This window comes from Heterodontus francisci, unplaced genomic scaffold, assembly GCF_036365525.1.
Source record: "Heterodontus francisci isolate sHetFra1 unplaced genomic scaffold, sHetFra1.hap1 HAP1_SCAFFOLD_344, whole genome shotgun sequence".
Taxonomy (NCBI): Eukaryota; Metazoa; Chordata; class Chondrichthyes; order Heterodontiformes; family Heterodontidae; genus Heterodontus; species Heterodontus francisci.
In genome coordinates, this window is record NW_027141263.1 from 1,409,131 (window position 1) to 1,426,554 (window position 17,424).

Below are 17,424 nucleotides of genomic sequence, written 5' to 3' on the forward strand. Positions count from 1 at the left end.
CACTCTCCTCACTTATACTTTTCACCTGGTAACATGTCCCGTGGGCTTAAAACCATCATGGGATAACACTACCTCACTATTCTGTTCACCTGGTAACATGTCCCGTGTGAATTAAACTTTCAGGGGAACACACTCTCCTCACTTATACTGTTAACCTGGTAACATGTCCCATGTATATGAAACCATCAGGGGAACACACTCTCCTCACTTATACTGTTCACCTGGTGACCTGTCCCGTGTGCATTAAACAATCAGGGGAACACACTCTCCTCACTTATACTGTTCACCTGGTAACATGTCCCGTGTATATTAAACCATCAGGGGAACACACTCTCCTCACGTGTACTTTTCACCTTGTAACATGTCCTGTGTGCATTAAAGAATCAGGGGAACACACTCTCCCCACTTATTCTGTTCACCTGGTGACATGTCCCGTGTGCATTAAACAATCATGGGAACACACTCTCCTCACTTATACTGTTCATCTGGTAACATGTCCCGTGCGTATTAAACAATCAGGGGAACAAACGCTCCTCACTTATACTGTTCACCTGGTGACATGTCCCGTGTGTATTAAACAATCAGGGGAACACACTCTCCTCTCTTATACTGTTCACCTGGTAACATGTCCCGTGTTTATTAAACAATCAGGGGAACACACTCTCCTCACTTATACTGTTCACCTGGTAACATGTCCCGTGTGTATTAAACAATCAGGGGAACACACTCTCCTCACTTATACTGTTCACCTGGTAACATGTCCCGTGTGTATTAAACAATCAGGGGAACACACTCTCCTCACTTATACTGTTCACCTGGTAACATGTCCCGTGTGTATTAAACAATCAGGGGAACACACTCTCCTCACTGATACTGTTCACCTGGTAACATGTCTCGTGTGTATAAAACAATCAGGGGAACACACTGTCCTCACTTATAAAGTTCACCTGGTGACATGTCCCGTGTGTATTAAACAATCAGGGGAACACACGCTCCTCACTTATACTGTTCACCTGGTGACATGTCCCGTGTGTATTAAACAATCAGGGGAACACAATCTCCTCACTAATACTGTTCACCTGGTGACATGTCCCGTGTGCATAAAACAATCAGCGGAACACACTCTCCTCACTTATACTGTTCACCTGGTGACATGTCCCGTATGTATACAACAATCAGGGGAACACACTCTCCTCACTTATCCTGTTCATCTGGTAACATGTCCCGTGCGTATTAAACAATCAGGGGAACACACTCTCCTCACTTATACTGTTCACCTGGTGACATGTCCCGTGTGTATTAAACAATCAGGGGAACACACTCTCCTCACTTATACTGTTCATCTGGTAACATGTCCCGTGCGTATTAAACAATCAGGGGAACACACTCTCCTCACTTATACCGTTCACCTGGTAACATGTCCCCTGCATATGAAACCATTAGCGGAACACACTCTCCTCACTTCTACTGTTCACCTGGTAACATGTCCCGTGTGCATTAAAAAATCAGGGGAACACACTCTCCTCACTTATACTGTTCATCTGGTAACATGTCCCATGTATATTAAACCATCAGGGGAACACACTCTCCTCTCTTACACTGTTCACCTGGTAACATGTCCTGTGTGCATTAAACAATCAGGGGAACACACTCTCCTCACTTATACTGTTCACCTGGTAACATGTCCCGTGTGTATTAAACAATCAGGGGAACACACTCTCCTCTCTTCTACTGTTCACCTGGTAACATGTCCCGTGTGCATAAAAAAATCAGGGGAACACACTCTCCTCACTTATCCTGTTCATGTGGTAACATGTCCCGTGTGCATTAAACAATCAAGGGATCACACTCTCCTCACTTATACTGTTCACCTGGTAACTTGTCCTGAGTGTATTAAGCAATCAGGGGAACACACACTCCTCACTTCTACTGTTCACCTGGTAACATGTCCCGTGTGCATTAAAAAATCAGGGGAACACACTCTCCTCAATTATACTGTTCATCTGGTAACATGTCCTGCGTATATTAAACCATCAGGGGAAAACACTCTCCTCACTTATACTGTTCACCTGGTAACATGTCCCGTGTACATGAAACCATCAGGGGAAAACATTCTCCTCACTTTAATACACACGGGACATGTTACCATGTGAACAGAATAGTGAGGAGAGTGTTTTCCACTGATGGTTTAATACGCACGGGACATGTTACCAGGTGTACATTATAAGTGAGGAGAGTGTGTTCCCCTGATTGTTTAATACGCACGGGACATGTTACCAGGTGAACAGTATAAGTGAGGAGAGTGTGTTCCCCTGATGGTTTAATATACACGGGACATGTTACCAGGTGAAAAGTATAAGTGAGGAGAGTGTGTTCCCCTGATTTTTTAATACACACTGGACATGTTACCAGATGAACTGTATAAGTGAGGAGAGTGTGTTCCCCAGATGGTTTAATATACATGGGACATGTTACCAGCTCCAGAGTAGCAGTGAGGAGAGTGTGTTCCCCTGATTGTTTAATACGCAAGGGACATGTCACCAGGTGAACAGTATAAGTGAGGAGACTGTGTTCCCCTGATGGTTTAATGCACACAGGACATGTTACATGGTGAACAGTATAAGTGAGGAGACTGTGTTCCCCTGATGGTTTAATATACACGGGACATGTTACCAGGTGAACAGTATAAGTGAGGAGAGTGTGTTCCACTGATTGTTTAATGCACACGGGACATGTCACCAGGGGAACCGTCAAAGTGAGGAGAGTCTGTTCCCCTCATGGTTTAATATACATGGGACATGTTACCAGCTCCAGAGTAGTAGTGAGGAGAGTGTGTTCCCCTGATTGTTTAATACGCAAGGGACATGTCACCAGGTGAACAGTATAAGTGAGGAGACTGTGTTCCCCTGATGGTTTAATGCACACAGGACATGTTACATGGTGAACAGTATAAGTGAGGAGACTGTGTTCCCCTGATGGTTTAATATACACGGGACATGTTACCAGGTGAACAGTATAAGTGAGGAGAGTGTGTTCCACTGATTGTTTAATGCACACGGGACATGTCACCAGGTGAACAGTATAAGTGAGGAGAGTGTTTTCCCGTGATTGTTAATACGAACGGGACATGTTACCAGGTGAACAGTATAGGTGAGGAGAGTGTGTTCCCCTGATTGTTTAATATACACGGGACATGTTACCAGGGGAACAGTGTAAGTGAGGAGATTGTGTTCCCCTAATTGTTTATTACGCACGGGACATGTGACCAGGTGAACAGTATAAGTGAGGAGAGTGTGTTCCCCTGATGGTTCAACACGCACGGGACATGTTACCAGGTGAACAGGACAATTGAGGAGAGTGTGTTCCCCTGATGATTTTATATACGCGGGACATGTCACCAGGAGAACAGTATAAGGGAGGAGAGTGTGTTCCCCTGATTGTTTAACACACACGGGACATGTCACCAGGTGAACTCCATAAGTGAGGAGAGTGTGTTCCCCTGATGGTTTAATATACACGGGACATGTTACCAGTTGAACATTATAAGTGAGGAGAGTGTGTTCCCGTGATGGTTTAATATACATGGGACATGTTACCAGCTCTAGAGTAGTAGTGAGGAGAGTGTGTTCCCCTGATTGTTTAATACGCAAGGGACTTGTCACCAGGTGAACAGTATAAGTGAGGAGACTGTGTTCCCCTGATGGTTTAATGCACACAGGACATGTTACATGGTGAACAGTATAAGTGAGGAGACTGTGTTCCCCTGATGGTTTAATATGCACGGGACATGTTACCAGGTGAACAGTATAAGTGAGGAGAGTGTGTTCCGCTGATTGTTTAATGCACACGGGACATGTCACCAGGGGAACCGTCTAAGTGAGGAGAGTGTGTTCCCCTGATGGTTTAATATACACGGGACATGTTACCAGATGAAAAGTATAAGTGAGGAGAGTGTGTTCCCCTGATTTTTTAATGCACACGGGACATGTTGCCAGGTGAACAGCATACGAGAGTAGAGTCTGTTCCCCTCATGGTTTAATATACACGGTACACGTCACCAGGTGAACAGTATAAGTGAGGAGAGTGTGTTCCCGTGATTGTTTAATACGAACGGGACATGTTACCAGGTGAACAGTATAGGTGAGGAGAGTGTGTTCCCCTGATGGTTTAATATACACGGGACATGTTAACAGATGAGCAGAATAAGTGAGGAGAGTGTGTTCCCCTCATTGTTTAATACACACGGGACATGTTAACAGATGAGCAGAATAAGTGAGGAGAGTGTGTTCCCCTCATTGTTTAATACACACAGGACATGTTACCAGGTGAACAGTATAAGTGAGGAGAATGTTTTCCCCTGATTGTTTAATACGAACGGGACATGTTAACAGATGAGCAGTATAAGTGAGGAGAATGTGTTCCCCTGATGGTTTAATACGAACGGGACATGTTACCAGGTGAACTCAATAAGTGAGGAGAGTATGTTCCTCTGATGGTTTAATACACATGGAACATGTCACCAGGTCAACAGTATAAGTGAGGAGAATTTGTTCCCCTGATGGTTTAATACGAACGGGACGTGTTAACAGATGAGCAGTATAAGTGAGGAGAATGTGTTCCCCTGATGGTTTAATACGAACGGGACATGTTACCAGGTGAACAGTATAAGTGAGGAGAGTTTGTTCCCTGATGGTTTAATATACACGGGACATGTTACCAGTTGAACATTATAAGTGAGGAGAGTGTGTTCCCGTGATGGTTTAATATACACGGAACATGTTACCAGGTGAACAGTATAGGTGAGGAGAGTGTGTTCCCCTGATGGTTTAATGCACACGGGACATGTTACCAGGTGAACAGCATAAGAGAGGACAGTGTGTTCCCCTGATTGTTTAATACACATGGGACATGTTACCAGGTGGACTCTATAAGTGAGGAGAGTGTGTTCCACTGAAGGCTAAACATACACGGGACATGTCACAAGGTGAACATTATCAGTGTGGAGCGTGTGTTCCCCTGATGCTTTAATACACACGGGACATGTTACCAGGTGAACTCGATATGTGAGGAGAGTGTCTTCCCCTAATGGTTTAATACAGACGGGACATGTTACCAGGTGAACAGTATAGGTGAGGAGAGTGTGTTCCCCTGATGGTTTAATACACACGGGACATGTTACCAGGTGAACAGTATAAGAGAGGACAGTGTGTTCCCCTGATTGTTTAATACACATGGGACATGTTACCAGGTGGACTCCATAAGTGAGAAGGGTGTGTTCCACTGATGGCTTAACATACACGGGACATGTCACAAGGTGAACATTATAAGTGTGGAGATTGTGTTCCCCTGATGGTTTAATACACACAAGACATGTTACCAGGTGAGCAGTATAAGTGAGGAGAGTGTGTTCCCCTGATTGTTTAATACACACGGGACATGTTACCAGGTGAACATTATAAGTGTGGAGAGTGTGTTCCACTGATGGCTTAATATACACGGGACATGTTACCAGGTGAACATTATAAGTGTGGAGAGTGTGTTCCCCTGATGGTTTAATACACACAGGACATGTTACCAGGTGAGCAGTATAAGTGAGGAGAGTGTGTTCCCCTGATTGTTTAATACACACAAGACATGTTACCAGGTGAACAGTATAAGTGAGGAGAGTGTGTTCCCCTGATGGTTTAATACACACGGGACATGTTACCAGGTGAACAGTATAAGTGAGGAGAGTGTGTTCCCCTGATGGGATAATATACACAGGACATGTTACTAGGTGAACAGTGTGAGTGAGGAGAGTGTGTTCCCCTGATGGTTTAATACACAGGGGACATGTTACCAGGTGAACAGTGTAAGTAAGGATAGTGTGTTCCCCTGATGGTTTAATACACACGGGACATGTTACCAGGTGAACAGTATAAGTGAGGAGAGTGTGTTCCCCTGATGGTTTAACATACACGGGACATGTCACCAGGTGAACTCCATAAGTGAGGAGAGTGTGTCCCCCTGATGTTTTAACATACAAGGGACATGTTACCAGGTGAACAGTATAAGTGAGGAGACTGTGTTCCGCTGATTGTTTAATACACACAGGACATGTTACCAGGTGAACAGTATGAGTGAGCAGAGTGTGTTCCCCTGAGGGTTTAATATACACGGGACATGTTACCAGGTGAACAGTATAAGTGAGGAGAGTGTGTTCCCCTGATGGGTTAATATACACAGGACATGTTACTAGGTGAACAGTGTGAGTGAGGAGAGTGTGTTCCCCTGATGGTTTAATACACACGGGACATGTTACCAGGTGAACAGTATAAGTGAGGAGAGTGTGTTCCGCTGATGGGTTAATATACACAGGACATGTTACTAGGTGAACAGTGTGAGTGAGGAGAGTGTTTTCCCCTGATGGTTTAATACACACGGGTCATGTTACCAGGTGAACAGTGTAAGTGAGGAGAGTGTGTTCCCCTGATGGTTTAATACACACGGGACATGCTACCAGGTGAACAGTATAAGTGAGGAGAGTGTGTTCCCCTGATGGGTTAATATACACAGGACATGTTACTAGGTGAACAGTGTGAGTGAGGAGAGTGTGTTCCCCTGATGGTTTAATACACACGGGTCATGTTACCAGGTGAACAGTATAAGTGAGGAGAGTGTGTTCCCCTGATGGGTTAATATACACAGGACATGTTACTAGGTGAACAGTGTGAGTGAGGAGAGTGTGTTCCCCTGATGGTTTAATACACACAGGACATGTAACCAGGTGAACAGTATAAGTGAGGATAGTGTGTTCCCTTGATGGTTTAATATGCACAGGACATGTCACCAGGTGAACTCTATAAGTGAGGAGAGTGTGTTCCCCTGATGGTTTAACATACACGAAACATGTTACCAGGTGAACAGTGTAAGTGAGGAGAGTGTGTTCCCCTGATTGTTTAATACACATGGGACATGTCACCAGGTGAACAATATAAGTGAGGAGAGTGTGTTCCCCTAATTGTTTAATACACTCGGGACATGTTACCAGGTGAACTCTATAAGTGAGGAAAGTGTGTTCCCCTGATTGTTTAATACACATGGGACATGTTACCACGTGAACTCTATAAGTGAGGAAAGTGTGTTCCCCTGATTGTTTAATACACACAGGACATGTTACCAGGTGAACATTATAAGTGTGGAGAGTGTGTTCCCCTGATGGTTTAATACAAACGGGACGTGTTACCAGGTGAAGCGTATAAGTGAGGAGAGTGTGTTCCCCTGATGGTTTAATACAGACGGGACATGTTACCAGGTGAACAGTATAAGTTTGGAGAATGTGTTCCCCTGATGGTTTAATACACACGGGACATGTTACCAGGGAAACTCTTTAAGTGAGGAGAGTGTGTTCCACTGATGGCTTAATATACACGGGAATTGTCACAAGGTGAACATTATAAGTGAGGAGAGTATGTTCCCCTGATCGTTTAATACCCACGGGACATGTTAGCAGGTGAAAAGTATAAGTGTGGAGAGTGTGTTCTCCTGATTGTTTAATACAGACGGGACATGTTACCATGTGAACAGTATAAGTGAGGAGAGTGTGTTTGCCTGATGGTTTAATATACACGGGACATGTTACCAGGTGAACATTATAAGTGTGGAGAGTGTGTTCTCCTGATGGTTTAATACAGACGGGACATGTTAGCAGGTGAAAAGTATAAGTGTGGAGAGTGTGTTCTCATGATGGTTTAATACAGACGGGACATGTTACCATGTGAACAGTATAAGTGAGGAGAGTGTGTTTGCCTGATGGTTTAATATACACGGGACATGTTACCAGGTGAACAGTATAAGTGAGGAGAGTGTGTTCCCCTGATTGATTCATACACACAGGACATCTTACCAGGTGAGCAGTATAAGTGAGGAGAGTGTGTTTCCCTGATTTTGAAGATACACGGGACATGTTACCAGGTGAACAGTATAAGTGAGGAGAGTGTGTTCCCCTGATTGTTTCATACACACAGGACATCTTACCAGGTGAGCAGTATAAGTGAGGAGAGTGTGTTCCCCTGAGGGTTTAGTTTACATGGGACATGTTACCATGTGAACAGTATAAGTGAGGAGAGTGTGTTTGCCTGATGGTTTAATATACACGGGACATGTTACCAGTTGAACAGTATTAGTGAGGATAGTGTGTTCCCCTGATTGTTTGATGCACACGGGACATGTAACCAGGTGAACAGCATAAGTAAGGAGAGTGTGTTCCCTTGACGGTTTAATATGCACAGGACATGTTACCATGTGAACAGTATAAGTGAGGAGAGTGTGTTTGCCTGATGGTTTAATATACACGGGACATGTTACCAGTTGAACAGTATAAGTGAGGAGAGTATGTTCCCCTGATTGTTTAATGCACACGGGTCATGTGACCAGATGAACAGTATAAGTGAGGAGAGTGTGCTCCCCTGATGGTTGAATATACACGGGACATGTTACCAGGTGAACCGCATAAGTGAGGAGAGTGTGTTCCCCTGATTGTTTAATACACACGGGACATGTTACCAGGTGAACAGTATAAGTGAGGAGAGTGTGCTCCCCTGATGGTTTAACATACACGGGACATGTCACCAGGTGAACTCCATAAGTGAGGAGAGTGTGTCCCCATGATGGTTTAACATACAAGGGACATGTCACCAGGTGAACAGTATAAGTGAGCAGAGTGTGTTCCCCTGATTGTTTAATACACACGGGACATGTTACCAGGTGAACAGTGTAAGTGAGGAGAGTGTGTTCCCCTGATTGTTTAATACACACGCAACATGTTAGCTGGTGAACAGTAGAAGTGAGGAGAGTGTTTTCCCCTCAGGGTTTAATATACATGGGAAATGTTACCAGGTGAAGTCAATAAGTGAGCAGAGTGTCTTCCCAAGTATGTTTAATACACACGGGACATGTTACCAGGTGAACAGTATAAGTGAGGAGACTGTGTTCCCCTGATGGTTTAATACACATAGGACATGTTATCAGGTGAACAGGATAAGTGGGGCGAGTGTGTTCCCCTGATTGTCTAATAGACACGGGACATGTCACCAGGTGAACAGTATAAGTGGGGAGAGTGTGTTCCCCTGATGGTTTAATACACATAGGACATGTTATCAGGTGAACAGTATAAGTGAGGAGAGTGTGTTCCCCTGATTGTTTAATATACACGGGACATGTTACCAGGTGAACAGTATAAGTGGGGAGAGTGTGTTCCCCTGATTGTCTAATAGACACGGGACATGTCACCAGGTGAACAGTATAAGTGGGGAGAGTGTGTTCCCCTGATGGTTTAATACACACAGGACATGTTACCAGGTGAACATTATAAGTGAGGAGAGTGTGTTCCCCTGATTGTCTAATAGACACGGGACATGTCACCAGGTGAAAAGTATATGTGGGGAGAGTGTGTTCCCCTGATTGTTTAATATAGACGGGACATGTTACCAGGTGAACAGTATAAGTGAGGAGAGTGTGTTCCCCTGATGGTTCAATACACATGGGACATGTTACCAGGTGAACAGTATCAGTGAGGAGAGTGTGTTCCCCTGATGGTTTAATATAGACAGGACATGTTACCAGGTGAGCAGTAGAAGTGAGGAGAGTGTGTTCCCCAGATTGTTGAATACACACGGGACATGTTACCAGATGAACAGTATAAGTGAGGAGAGTATGTTCCCCTGATTGTTTAATGCACACGGGACATGTTACCAGGTGAACTGTTTAAGTGAGGAGAGTGTGTTCCCCTGATTGTTGAACACACACGTGATATCTCACCAGGTGAACTCTATAAGTGAGGAGAGTGTGTTCCACTGATGGTTTAACATACACGGGACATGTTACCAGGTGAACAGTATTCTTGAGCAGAGTGTGTTCCCCTCATGATTTTATATACATGGACATGTCACCAGGTGAACAATATAAGTGAGGAGAGTGTGTTCCCATGATGGTTTAATATACACAGGACATTTTACCAGGTGAACAGTATAAGTGGGGCGAGTGTGTTCCCATGATTGTCTAATAGACACGGGACATGTCAGCAGGTGAACAGTATAAGTGGGGAGATTGTGTTCCCCTGATGGTTTAATACACACGGGACATGTTACCAGGTGAACATTATAAGTGAGGAGAGTGTGTTCCCCTGATTGTCTAATAGACACGGGACATGTCACCAGGTGAAAAGTATATGTGGGGAGAGTGTGTTCCCCTGATTGTTTAATATAGACGGGACATGTTACCAGGTGAACAGTATAAGTGAGGAGAGTGTGTTCCCCTGATGGTTCAATACACATGGGACATGTTACCAGGTGAAGAGTATCAGTGAGGAGAGTGTGTTCCCCTGATGGTTTAATATAGACAGGACATGTAACCAGGTGAGCAGTAGAAGTGAGGAGAGTGTGTTCCCCAGATTGTTTAATACACACGGGACATGTTACCAGATGAACAGTATAAGTGAGGAGAGTATGTTCCCCTGATTGTTTAATGCACACGGGACATGTTACCAGGTGAACTGTTTAAGTGAGGAGAGTGTGTTCCCCTGATTGTTGAACACACACGGGATATCTCACCAGGTGAACTCTATAAGTGAGGAGAGTGTGTTCCACTGATGGTTTAACATACACGGGACATGTTACCAGGTGAACAGTATTCTTGAGCAGAGTGTGTTCCCCTGATGATTTTATATACATGGACATGTCACCAGGTGAACAATATAAGTGAGGAGAGTGTGTTCCCATGATGGTTTAATATACACAGGACATTTTACCAGGTGAACAGTATAAGTGAGGAGAGTATGTTCCCCTGATTGTTTAATGCACACGGGACATGTTACCAGGTGAACTGTTTAAGTGAGGAGAGTGAGTTCCCCTGATTGTTGAACACACACGGGATATCTCACCAGGTGAACAATATAAGTGAGGAGAGTGTGTTCCCCTGATGGGTTAATATACATAGGACATGTTACCAGGTGAACAGTATAAGTGAGGTGAGTGTGTTCCCCTGATGGTTTAATAGACACGGGACATGTTACCAGGTGAACAGTATAAGTGAGGTGAGTGTGTTCCCCTGATGGTTTAATATACACGGGACATGTTACCAGTTGAACAGTATAAGTGAGGAGAGTGTGTTCCCCTGATGGTTTAATATACACTGGACATGTTACCAGGTGAACAGTATAAGTGAGGAGAGTGTATTCCCCAGATTGTTTAATGCACACAGGACACGTTACCAGGTGAACAGTATAAGTGAGGAGAGTGTGTTCCCCTGATGGTTTAATATACACGGGACATGTTACCAGGTGAACAGTATAAGTGAGGTGAGTGTGTTCCCCTGATGGTTTAATATACACGGGACATGTTACCAGTTGAACAGTATCACAGAGGAGAGTGTGTTCCCCTGATTGTTTAATATACACGGGACATGATACCAGGTGAACAGTATAAGTGAGGAGAGTGTGTTCCCCTCATGGTTTAATATACACAGGACATGTTACCAGGTGAACAGTATAAGTGAGGAGAGTGTGTTCCCCTGATGGTTTAATATACACAGGACATGTTCCCAGGTGAACAGTATTAGTGAGGAGAGTGTGTTCCCCTGATGGTTTAATATACACAGGACATGTTACCAGGTGAACAGTATAAGTGAGGAGAGTGTGTTCCCCTGATGGTTTAATATACACAGGACATGTTACCAGGTGAACAGTATAAGTGAGGAGAGTGTGTTCCCCTGATGGTTTAATATAGACAGGACATGTTACCAGGTGAACAGTATAAGTGAGGAGAGTGTGTTCCCCTGATGGTTTAATATACACAGGACATGTTACCAGGTGAACAGTATAAGTGAGGAGAGTGTGTTCCCCTGAGGATTTAATATACATGGGACATGTTAACAGGTGAGCTCGATAAGTGAGGAGAGTGTCTTCCCCTGATGGTTTAATACAAACGGGACATGTTACCAGGTGAACAGTATAAGTGAGGAGAGTGTGTTCCCCTGATTGTTTAATGCACACGGGACATGATACCAGGTGAACAGTATAAGTGAGGAGAGTGTGTTCCCCTGATTGTTTAATGCACACGGGACATGATACCAGGTGAACAGTATAAGTGAGGAGAGTGTGTTCCCCTGATGGTTTAATATACACAGGACATGTTACCAGGTGAACAGTATAAGTGAGGAGAGTGTGTTCCCCTGATGGTTTAATATACACAGGACATGTTACCAGGTGAACAGTATAAGTGAGGAGAGTGTGTTCCCCTGAGGATTTAATATACATGGGACATGTTAACAGGTGAACTCGACAAGTGAGGAGAGTGTCTTCCCCTGATGGTTTAATACAAACGGGACATGTTACCAGGTGAACAGTGTAAGTGAGGAGAGTGTGTTCCCCTGATTGTTTGATGCACACAGGACATGTTACCAGGTGAACAGTATAAGTGAGGAGAGTGTGTTCCCCTGATGGGTTAATATACATAGGACATGTTACCAGGTGAACAGTATAAGTGAGGTGAGTGTGTTCCCCTGATGGTTTAATAGACACGGGACATGTTACCAGGTGAACAGTATAAGTGAGGTGAGTGTGTTCCCCTGATGGTTTAATATACACGGGACATGTTACCAGTTGAACAGTATAAGTGAAGAGAGTGTGTTCCCCTGATGGTTTAATATACACTGGACATGTTACCAGGTGAAAAGTATAAGTGAGGAGAGTGTATTCCCCTGATTGTTTAATGCACACAGGACATGTTACCAGGTGAACAGTATAAGTGAGGAGAGTGTTTTCCCCTGATGGTTTAATATACACGGGACATGTTACCAGGTGAACAGTATAAGTGAGGTGAGTGTGTTCCCCTGATTGTTTAATATACACGGGACATGATACCAGGTGAACAGTATAAGTGAGGAGAGTGTGTTCCCCTGATGGTTTAATATACACAGGACATGTTACCAGGTGAACAGTATAAGTGAGGAGAGTGTGTTCCCCTGATGGTTTAATATACACGGGACATGTTACCAGTTGAACAGTATCACTGAGGAGAGTGTGTTCCCCTGATTGTTTAATATACACGGGACATGATACCAGGTGAACAGTATAAGTGAGGAGAGTGTGTTCCCCTGATGGTTTAATATACACAGGACATGTTACCAGGTGAACAGTATAAGTGAGGAGAGTGTGTTCCCCTGATGGTTTAATATACACAGGACATGTTACCAGGTGAACAGTATTAGTGAGGAGAGTGTGTTCCCTGATGGTTTAATATACACGGGACATGATACCAGGTGAACAGTATAAGTGAGGAGAGTGTGTTCCCCTGATGGTTTAATATACACAGGACATCTTACCAGGTGAACTGTATAAGTGAGGAGAGTGTGTTCCCCTGATGCTTTAATATACACAGGACATGTTACCAGGTGAACAGTATAAGTGAGGAGAGTGTGTTCCCCTGAGGATTTAATATACATGGGACATGTTAACAGGTGAGCTCGATAAGTGAGGAGAGTGTCTTCCCCTGATGGTTTAATACAAACGGGACATGTTACCAGGTGAACAGTATAAGTGAGGAGAGTGTGTTCCCCTGATTGTTTAATGCACACGGGACATGATACCAGGTGAACAGTATAAGTGAGGAGAGTGTATTCCCCTGATGGTTTAATATACACAGGACATGTTACCAGTTGAACAGTATAAGTGAGGAGCGTGTGTTACCCTGATGGTTTAATATACACTGGACATGTTACCAGGTGAACAGTATAAGTGAGGAGAGTGTATTCCCCTGATTGTTTAATGCACACAGGACATGTTACCAGGTGAACAGTATAAGTGAGGAGAGTGTGTTCCCCTGATGGTTTAATATACACGGGACATGTTACCAGGTGAACAGTATAAGTGAGGTGAGTGTGTTCCCCTGATGGTTTAATATACACGGGACATGTTACCATTTGAACAGTATCACTGAGGAGAGTGTGTTCCCCTGATTGTTTAATATACACGGGACATGATACCAGGTGAACAGTATAAGTGAGGAGAGTGTGTTCCCCTGATGGTTTAATATACACAGGACATGTTACCAGGTGAACAGTATAAGTGAGGAGAGTGTGTTCCCCTGATGGTTTAATATACACAGGACATGTTACCAGGTGAACAGTATTAGTGAGGAGAGTGTGTTCCCCTGATGGTTTAATATACACGGGACATGATACCAGGTGAACAGTATAAGTGAGGAGAGTGTGTTCCCCTGATGGTTTAATATACACAGGACATCTTACCAGGTGAACAGTATAAGTGAGGAGAGTGTGTTCCCCTGATGGTTTAATATACACAGGACATGTTACCAGGTGAACAGTATTAGTGAGGAGAGTGTGTTCCCTGATGGTTTAATATACACGGGACATGATACCAGGTGAACAGTATAAGTGAGGAGAGTGTGTTCCCCTGATGGTTTAATATACACAGGACATCTTACCAGGTGAACTGTATAAGTGAGGAGAGTGTGTTCCCCTGATGCTTTAATATACACAGGACATGTTACCAGGTGAACAGTATAAGTGAGGAGAGTGTGTTCCCCTGAGGATTTAATATACATGGGACATGTTAACAGGTGAGCTCGATAAGTGAGGAGAGTGTCTTCCCCTGATGGTTTAATACAAACGGGACATGTTACCAGGTGAACAGTATAAGTGAGGAGAGTGTGTTCCCCTGATTGTTTAATGCACACGGGACATGATACCAGGTGAACAGTATAAGTGAGGAGAGTGTATTCCCCTGATGGTTTAATATACACAGGACATGTTACCAGTTGAACAGTATAAGTGAGGAGCGTGTGTTACCCTGATGGTTTAATATACACTGGACATGTTACCAGGTGAACAGTATAAGTGAGGAGAGTGTATTCCCCTGATTGTTTAATGCACACAGGACATGTTACCAGGTGAACAGTATAAGTGAGGAGAGTGTGTTCCCCTGATGGTTTAATATACACGGGACATGTTACCAGGTGAACAGTATAAGTGAGGTGAGTGTGTTCCCCTGATGGTTTAATATACACGGGACATGTTACCATTTGAACAGTATCACTGAGGAGAGTGTGTTCCCCTGATTGTTTAATATACACGGGACATGATACCAGGTGAACAGTATAAGTGAGGAGAGTGTGTTCCCCTGATGGTTTAATATACACAGGACATGTTAACAGGTGAACAGTATAAGTGAGGAGAGTGTGTTCCCCTGATGGTTTAATATACACAGGACATGTTACCAGGTGAACAGTATTAGTGAGGAGAGTGTGTTCCCCTGATGGTTTAATATACACGGGACATGATACCAGGTGAACAGTATAAGTGAGGAGAGTGTGTTCCCCTGATGGTTTAATATACACAGGACATCTTACCAGGTGAACAGTATAAGTGAGGAGAGTGTGTTCCCCTGATGCTTTAATATACACAGGACATGTTACCAGGTGAACAGTATAAGTGAGGAGAGTGTGTTCCCCTGAGGATTTAATATACATGGGACATGTTAACAGGTGAGCTCGATAAGTGAGGAGAGTGTCTTCCCCTGATGGTTTAATACAAACGGGACATGTTACCAGGTGAACAGTATAAGTGAGGAGAGTGTATTCCCCTGATTGTTTAATGCACACGGGACATGATACCAGGTGAACAGTATAAGTGAGGAGAGTGTGTTCCCCTGATTGTTTAATGCACACGGGACATGATACCAGGTGAACAGTATAAGTGAGGAGAGTGTATTCCCCTGATGGTTTAATGCACACGGGACATGATACCAGGTGAACAGTATAAGTGAGGAGAGTGTGTTCCCCTGATGGTTTAATATACACAGGACATGTTACCAGGTGAACAGTATAAGTGAGGAGAGTGTGTTCCCCTGATCGTTTAATATACATGGGACATGTTAACAGGTGAGCTCGATAAGTGAGGAGAGTGTCTTCCCCTGATGGTTTAATACAAACGGGACATGTTACCAGGTGAACAGTATAAGTGAGGAGAGTGTGTTCCCCTGATTGTTTAATGCACACGGGACATGATACCAGGTGAACAGTATAAGTGAGGAGAGTGTATTCCCCTGATTGTTTAATGCACACGGGACATGATACCAGGTGAACAGTGTAAGTGAGGAGAGTGTGTTCCCCTGATTGTTTGATGCACACAGGACATGTTACCAGGTGAACAGTATAAGTGAGGAGAATGTGTTCCCCTGACTGTTTAATACACACGGGATATGTTACCAGGTGAACAGTATTAGTGAGGAGAGTGTGTTCCCCTGATGGTTTAATATACACGGGACATGATACCAGGTGAACAGTATAAGTGAGGAGAGTGTGTTCCCCTCATTGTTTAATACGCACAGGACATGTTACCAGGTGAACAGCATAAGTGAGGAGAATGTGTTCCCCTGACTGTTTAATACACACGGGATATGTTACCAGGTGAACAGTATTAGTGAGGAGAGTGTGTTCCCCTGATGGTTTAATATACACGGGACATGATACCAGGTGAACAGTATAAGTGAGGAGAGTGTGTTCCCCTGATGGTTTAATATACACAGGACATCTTACCAGGTGAACAGTATAAGTAGGGAGAGTGTCTTCCCCTGATGGTTTAATACAAACGGGACATGTTACCAGGTGAACAGTATAAGTGAGGAGAGTGTGTTCCCCTGATTGTTTAATGCACACGGGACATGATACCAGGTGAACAGTATAAGTGAGGAGAGTGTGTTCCCCTGATGGTTTAATATACACAGGACATGTTACCAGGTGAACAGTATAAGTGAGGAGAGTGTGTTCCCCTGAGGATTTAATATACATGGGACATGTTAACAGGTGAACTCGACAAGTGAGGAGAGTGTCTTCCCCTGATGGTTTAATGCAAACGGGACATGTTACCAGGTCAACAGTATAAGTGACGAGAGTGTGTTCCCCTCATTGTTTAATACACACAGGACATGTTACCAGGTGAACAGCATAAGTGAGGAGAATGTGTTCCCCTGACTGTTTAATACACACGGGATATGTTACCAGGTGAACTCAATAAGTGAGGAGAGTATGTTCCTCTGATGGTTTAATACACACGGGACATGTTACCAGGTGAACAGTATAAGTGAGGAGAGTGTGTTCCCCTGATGGTTTAATACACACAGGACATATTACCAGGTGAACAGTATAAGTGAGGAGAGTGTGTTCCCCTGATAGTTTAATGCACACAGGACATGTTAGCAGGTGATCAGTATGAGTGAGGAGAGTGTGTTCCCCTGATGGTTTAATACACACGGGACATGTTACCAGGTGAACAGTATAAGTGAGGAGAGTGTGCTCCCCTGATTGTTTAATATACACGGGACATGTTACCAGTTGAACAATGTCAGTGAGGAGAGTGTGTTCCCCTGAT